The sequence below is a fragment of the Chenopodium album genome, chromosome 14 (genome assembly GCF_948465745.1).
Source record: "Chenopodium album chromosome 14, dcCheAlbu1.1, whole genome shotgun sequence".
In the NCBI taxonomy this organism is placed as follows: Eukaryota; Viridiplantae; Streptophyta; class Magnoliopsida; order Caryophyllales; family Amaranthaceae; genus Chenopodium; species Chenopodium album.
In genome coordinates this window covers 52,360,002-52,366,227 of record NC_137847.1, presented here as the reverse complement: position 1 = coordinate 52,366,227, position 6,226 = coordinate 52,360,002, and the positions used below count along the sequence as shown (strand labels likewise).

General features: G+C 34.9%; 1 pseudogene; it reads left to right on the top strand.

Moving 5' to 3' along the window:
- The first annotated feature begins 1,564 nt into the window (after nt 1-1,564).
- LOC145578354 (uncharacterized) lies at nt 1,565-4,222 on the top strand (annotated as a pseudogene).
- Nucleotides 4,223-6,226: the final 2,004 nt, after the last annotated feature.

Here is a 6,226-nt window from a genome sequence, read left to right as displayed (position 1 = left end):
ATAAAAAGGGTCACCTTTATGCATAAAAAGGGTAATGTTTGTGCATAAAAAGGGTAACGTTTTTGCATAATAATTACAAGATTGATTGTACATTTTATTACAAAAAGGTAACATGTGAGTTTACAAAAGGGTAACATTTGTGTGTACAAAGGGTCACATTTATGCATAAAAAGGGTAACATTTGTGCACACAAAGAGTAACAAAATTCAGCACATTAACTTCAAAATTCAGTTTCATTCCAATTAGAAGGTTGATTGTATCGAAATTACCTTCAGTTTCATTTTATTTGGATGTTTGTGCTGAATTTGAATCAATTGACTTACGATGAACCACTTGATTTTCTATCTCTTTTGCGTTATCAATTTGATTACCTCTATTGTCCTGATTCGTGCTTATACTTTCTCTATCCACGTTCATTAATGGCGCTTCTTTGTGTTCATCATCAATTCGAGTAGTTTCTATGTTATCATCTACAAAATTCTCTGTTTCATCTTCTATTATTGTGCGATTTAGGTCGAAAATCACCTAACAATGGTGTTTGAAATTGCCTCTGTTGTTGTAGAAAATCGTGGATCAAATTACTGCAATTTGATGAATTGAAGTTTCCTGATGAATCCTCCATTAATGATCGAATCGATCGAATCCTTAAGGTAATCAATTTCGCGTTTTCTCTCTACGTTTTCTCAGTTTCTCTCTCCTCCATTGTTGCTCTTCGATTACTAAAATTAAGGTAAGAGTTTTCTCAGTTTTCGCGACGTTTTTTTTATGAAATTTAAAAAAAATAAAAAAAAAATAAAGTGGCATGTGTGGCGGCGCCCGATTTACAATAAATTATTATAAACCGGGGGCATGCAAAAATTTTTGCATAATAAAATGCTCCACAACTAAAATAATTAAGCATTCTTTTTTTGGTTTACATATCATGAATTATCTTTATCTAAGATTTTATTTTTTGAAAAACTTTATCTGAGACAAATAAACAAGAGATATTTGGAAATTTTTGGAAATGGCTCCTCAAAACGACTTTAATAAGGATTAAGGATCTCGTTTAATAGTATTTTGATCAAAGCACACTCTAACCACAATATCTATTAGGTGTGGCCCAAATTTTCTAGGCCTATTGTTTGGTGGAGTACGTATTTGTTCATGTTCTAGAAGCTTTCGAATACATGTAGCATGGTTGGTCTTGTTCCTCATTTCTCTAGATTTTTCTACTAGCTAGCTTATCATGTAAGTCCCTAAAATGATTTAGAGATTTCTTGGAAGCTACTAGAATACATGGCTCGTGAACATTCTAGAATATTATGTATACAAGAGTGATAGAGGAATTTAATATGCTTCTGTTGTGCACTCACCAACCTTAACAATATCCATAAGACTTTATTTAAGTAAAAAAAAAAAAAAAAAAATCCAGTACCTTGTAAAAAATCAAAAGTGCGTTTAAAAACACTCCTTACCCTCCTTATTAATGCCAAATGGATCGATTGATTAAATAAGTTGTTAATTGTGTATGTAAAATTGCTCTCTATATTTGCCAATTAGTGTCAAATTGATCAATTAATCGATGTTCACTCCATCTACTTCAGTGGGTAGTATACATCAAGAGAAAAGGGTAGAGCCACAACTTGCACTTCAACTAACACAAAACCTTTGGGGCGAAGTCATCAAACTGAAGGAGGAGGATATATCAAACTTGATAGCTTCTCCTTGGAGGCTATTATTTGTTGCAGCGAAATTAGGGAAGGTTGAGTTTTTGACAACCCTAATCTGGTCTTATCCTGATCTTATATGGAAGGTAGATGAAAATAGGCGTACTATTTTCAACGTTGTGATCGTGCATCGTCATGAGGAGATCTTTCAGCTAATATATGAGATTAGAGTAATAAGGACTTAATCGCTACATTCAAACATGATCATGGTAATAACATGCTGTTGCATTTGGCTGACAAGTTAGCACCCCCTCTCCGACTTAACTCTGTGTCAGGAGCACCTTTGCAAATGCAACGCGAAATATTGTGAATCAAGATAATAATAACTCTATGTCAATGAAAATTCTATAATCCATTTCTTTTTTTTATAAATATAAGCTTTAGTTGGTTAACATATAAAAACAAGGAAAAATTAAAAATAATAATCCCACCTTTGGCACATCTACTCAAAATAATTTCACCTTTGCGTATTTCAGAAATAATCCAACCTTGTATCCCTATCTTCACAAAATGATCCTTTTTACCTTCAACCTGTAAAACAGGTTTTTTTTTATTTATTTACTTTTAATTTTCCTCTAATCCCTCTTCTCTCACCTCACCCCCTCCATGGCTGCATCCATGTCGATCACCGTAACCACCTCCACACCACCACCTGACCTGCAATCCACAACTGTGCAGCCACCATCCCTCATCGCGCCTGAGCAACCCCAACCCCGCCCCTTGCCGCCTGAGCCACCCCCACCCAAATCCCAAAACTCTCCTGAATAGCCACCATCCCCACCCCTACATGATGTCTCCCATCCCGAAACCCCCTAATTTCCTAAACCCATCCCTTCACTAAACACCACAACCACCGACGACGCAGAGAACAACGCAACGGAATCAGAGGAAAAAGAAAGCGATGGTCTGCGAAGGTGTGTGAGGGAGGTGTTAGCTGATTTGTGGGCTAAGCACTAGGGTTGGCCGATTTTCGATGGCAAGTGATGGAAGTGTTGTGGTCGTGGCTCGATGGTCGAATTGTGTTCGAATTGGTGGGGTTTCGTTTGTGGTGGTGGCTAGGTCGAATGGTGTCCAGATATGGTAGCTGGGTTTCGGGTTTCGTGGTAGCTGGGTAGTGGGTACCATGGTAGCTAGTAGGGTTGTGGTGGCAGCAACTGCAGAGGAAGGTGAGACTTTGTTGTGATGGTGGTAAGGGGCAACGGCAGAGGGTTGTGATGGTGGTGGGCCGTTTTAGTCCGGCAATGAAGGGGGTGGTCGTGTGGCTAGGAAATTTTTTTTTTTAATTGATTTGTTTTTAAAAAAAATTATTTAAAAATAGGACCAATTAGAAGGTGACAAGTGTCAAGTCACCTTCGAAAACTGGTTACCAATTTCACAAACCGATAAAATGATCATTTTGAGAAGATGGGGATACAAGGTTGGATTATTTTTATTTTGAACAGCTGTGCCAAAGGTGAGATTATATTTTTCAATTTTTCCTAAAAATAGCATAACTATACATTATATAGTTGACAATAACAATTTGATATACTTCCCGTAAATTAAAGCTTATCTAGTTCCCCTATAACTTCGACTAGGAAGTAGGAAGTCTTGTATCGAACCATACAAAAATTGGCGCTTGCCAGTTGCTACACAAGTACACATCTAACCAAACAGCCACTAAACTTGTTGATTTCTTGCTTTGTTGTAGGCAGTAAAAAACGTAGTAAGACATTAAGACCTGAGTATGTTGAAGCTGAAAATATGGATAAAAAAACTCCTCAAACCTTGTTTAGCGAGGAACGTGAAGAGTTAAGGGCCAAAGGCGAACAATGGATGAAGAAGACTGTTGAATCATGTGCACTTGTTGCTACTCTTATAGCTACTGTGGTATTCTCAGCTGCCTTCGAACTACCAGGAGGTGTTAACGATAAAGGAAGTGTTGTCTTACTAAAAAGTCTATGCTTTGTGGTATTTTCCTCCTCGACTGGAGTATCGTTGTTCACCTCCCTCGTTTCTGTGCTGATGTTTTTATCAACTCTTACTTCGCATTATGTTTCTAAATTTCACTTCCCTTAAAGCTCATGATGGGACTCACCTTATTGTTCGTTTCAATTGCAACCATGATACTGGCCTTCACTGCAACATTCATAACTTTTATTGAAGGTGTGAATTGGCTTCCTATTTCTATTGCCCTAATCTGATTTGTTCCTATTGCACTTTTCACCTTGCAGCAGTACCCTCTCTTGTTGGATATATGTATCACTCAACTTACAAGTCTCATCAATTTCTATTCGAATCAAGCAAAACAAAATGTTTCAATCATTCTTCTCAGCTTGATCTCATTGTAAATACCGCATCAATGGTGTCCATACATCCATTTAAGATTCATCTAATAACCTCTTTAACTTCTAACATCCCTCGCCACAACTCCCTCGTAGAAAGTAGCACCTTGTGCTTCAGAAAATAACACCCCCAAATTTTATTCCTCAAATGATTTGTTTTCAGAAGCTGATCCTTCAAGCGGATTTTAAAGTTGGCAAGGAAAATTATTCATATCAGCTTATTTGATCCGCCAGAGGCTTTGAGCTATACTCTTATCAATTTTTAGTCCATTAGGCTATTCATCTATTCATTTAACCATATTTTTAGTTATTCATCTGAATTCATGTTATTAACGAACTAATAATTCATTATTCTTTTAGCTATTCATCTGTTTTTAATCCTAAAGTACTGTCATAATGATAGTGAAGAATTCTGATTCTTACATTAGTTAAATGTACATATATATGGTGCTGATGTTCAAATTAAGCAAACATGAAACTGTTTATAATCATCTAACAGATTATCATGCCAATGCCTTATAAAATCGTTTGTTTTTTCAATTACTACCTCCGTTTCATATTTTTTTGCAATTTTGGGATATTATACTATTATTTGAGAGATATAAAAAATTTCAAAGTTGCAAAAAATATAAAATGAAGTTAGTATAACATTTCCAATGCCCCAAACGAAAATCTCAATTACGTTTTGCACACATTTTTACGAAAGTGAATAAAAAGAGTGAAATTTATTGCTTAAAGGTGAAAATATGGAGTGGCAAGATTTGAGTGATTTGAAATTTTAATAAAGGACAACCTTTTCAAATGAAATGAAACTTTTTATATGGAAACGAAGAAAGTACAAAACACGCACTTATAGCCTCTTATTGCTTGTTCATTTCATTTTTTTTTAGCATCATCTGTAAAGATCTACTCCTAAATCTTTGAATCAATACACAGAATAGAAATTCATCACTTCAGATTTTAATCCAATTGCAGTTTTAATACTGGGTTCACATAACAAAAAATTCAATAATATCGAGGAAAATAAAAGTTTATCTCCTAGATAAAGAAACAATGTTTATCTAGTGGCAAACTAGCAATTGTGTAATTAAATTATTTTGATATTTGTGTAAAAAAAAATCAATTTATTCACTGCTGGTACATTTGACTTGAGTTTCGAAGTGCTTGCTTCACCATTAATGAAGATAAAAAGCTTAGCTTCAATTAGGGGTGAACAAAAATTCTGGATATCTGAAATTGGAATCGGAACTGGTTAGGAACTAGCGGGTCCGGAATCGGAATTAGTGGTTCCAATTCCGGGTAATAAATTAAGGACCTGGTTGCAACCGATTTTTATTCCAATTCTCAATTTTTTGGAACTCGAAAAAGGTTGGGTACTCGGTTACCCAATATATATTGAACTAAATATATTTTAAAACAAAAAAAAAAAACAAAAAAACGTTGAATGTATCTAATTAAAAAATAAAAATAAATAATATTAATATCTAACATAAATTAAATAGCTTAATGCATATAAAAATATAAGTATTAAACGTTAAAAATGAAAATAAACCAAAAAAAATTATAATTTGTATTTTATATCAGCAAGTATGTATAAAAGTAGGTACTCGAATCGGAACCGATACCCGGTGAAACCAATTCCAATTTCAGTTCCAAAAGTTAGAACCTGGTCCCAACCAATTCCAAATCCAGATCCTAAAATTTCCGATTTGCTCACCCATAGCTTCAATGGAGGAGGAAAGCTCACCTACCCTTTAGGGCTAATCAAACCTTTATTTCTCCTTTTTTTTATTAGGGTTTTCAGTTAATTGAGCGACAAAGCCACCGAAAATGGTGGTGTCGATGTTATATAAATCTCCATTGAAATAGCTTGAAGAAGAAGATGAAAGTGTAAAGAAACAAATGAAGAGGATGGAGGGGATCCATGAAGAAAATGGAGGTGGGTAAAGTAAGCTAGTTGAGGAGCAGATGAACCGATGAAGGAAAACAGGAAGAAGATGAACTAGAGTGTGAATTACAAAAATATCCTTCATTTTATATAGAAAATTACACATTTACCCCATGATAAACATCAAATGTTTACATAGAAGATGAACTAGGGCAAGCCCGATCAATTGAAGGTCAAAATCTTAAAATGTTAAAGCTATTTTGTATACAATGTAGAAAATACCAAATTCAATAACAAACTGGTAT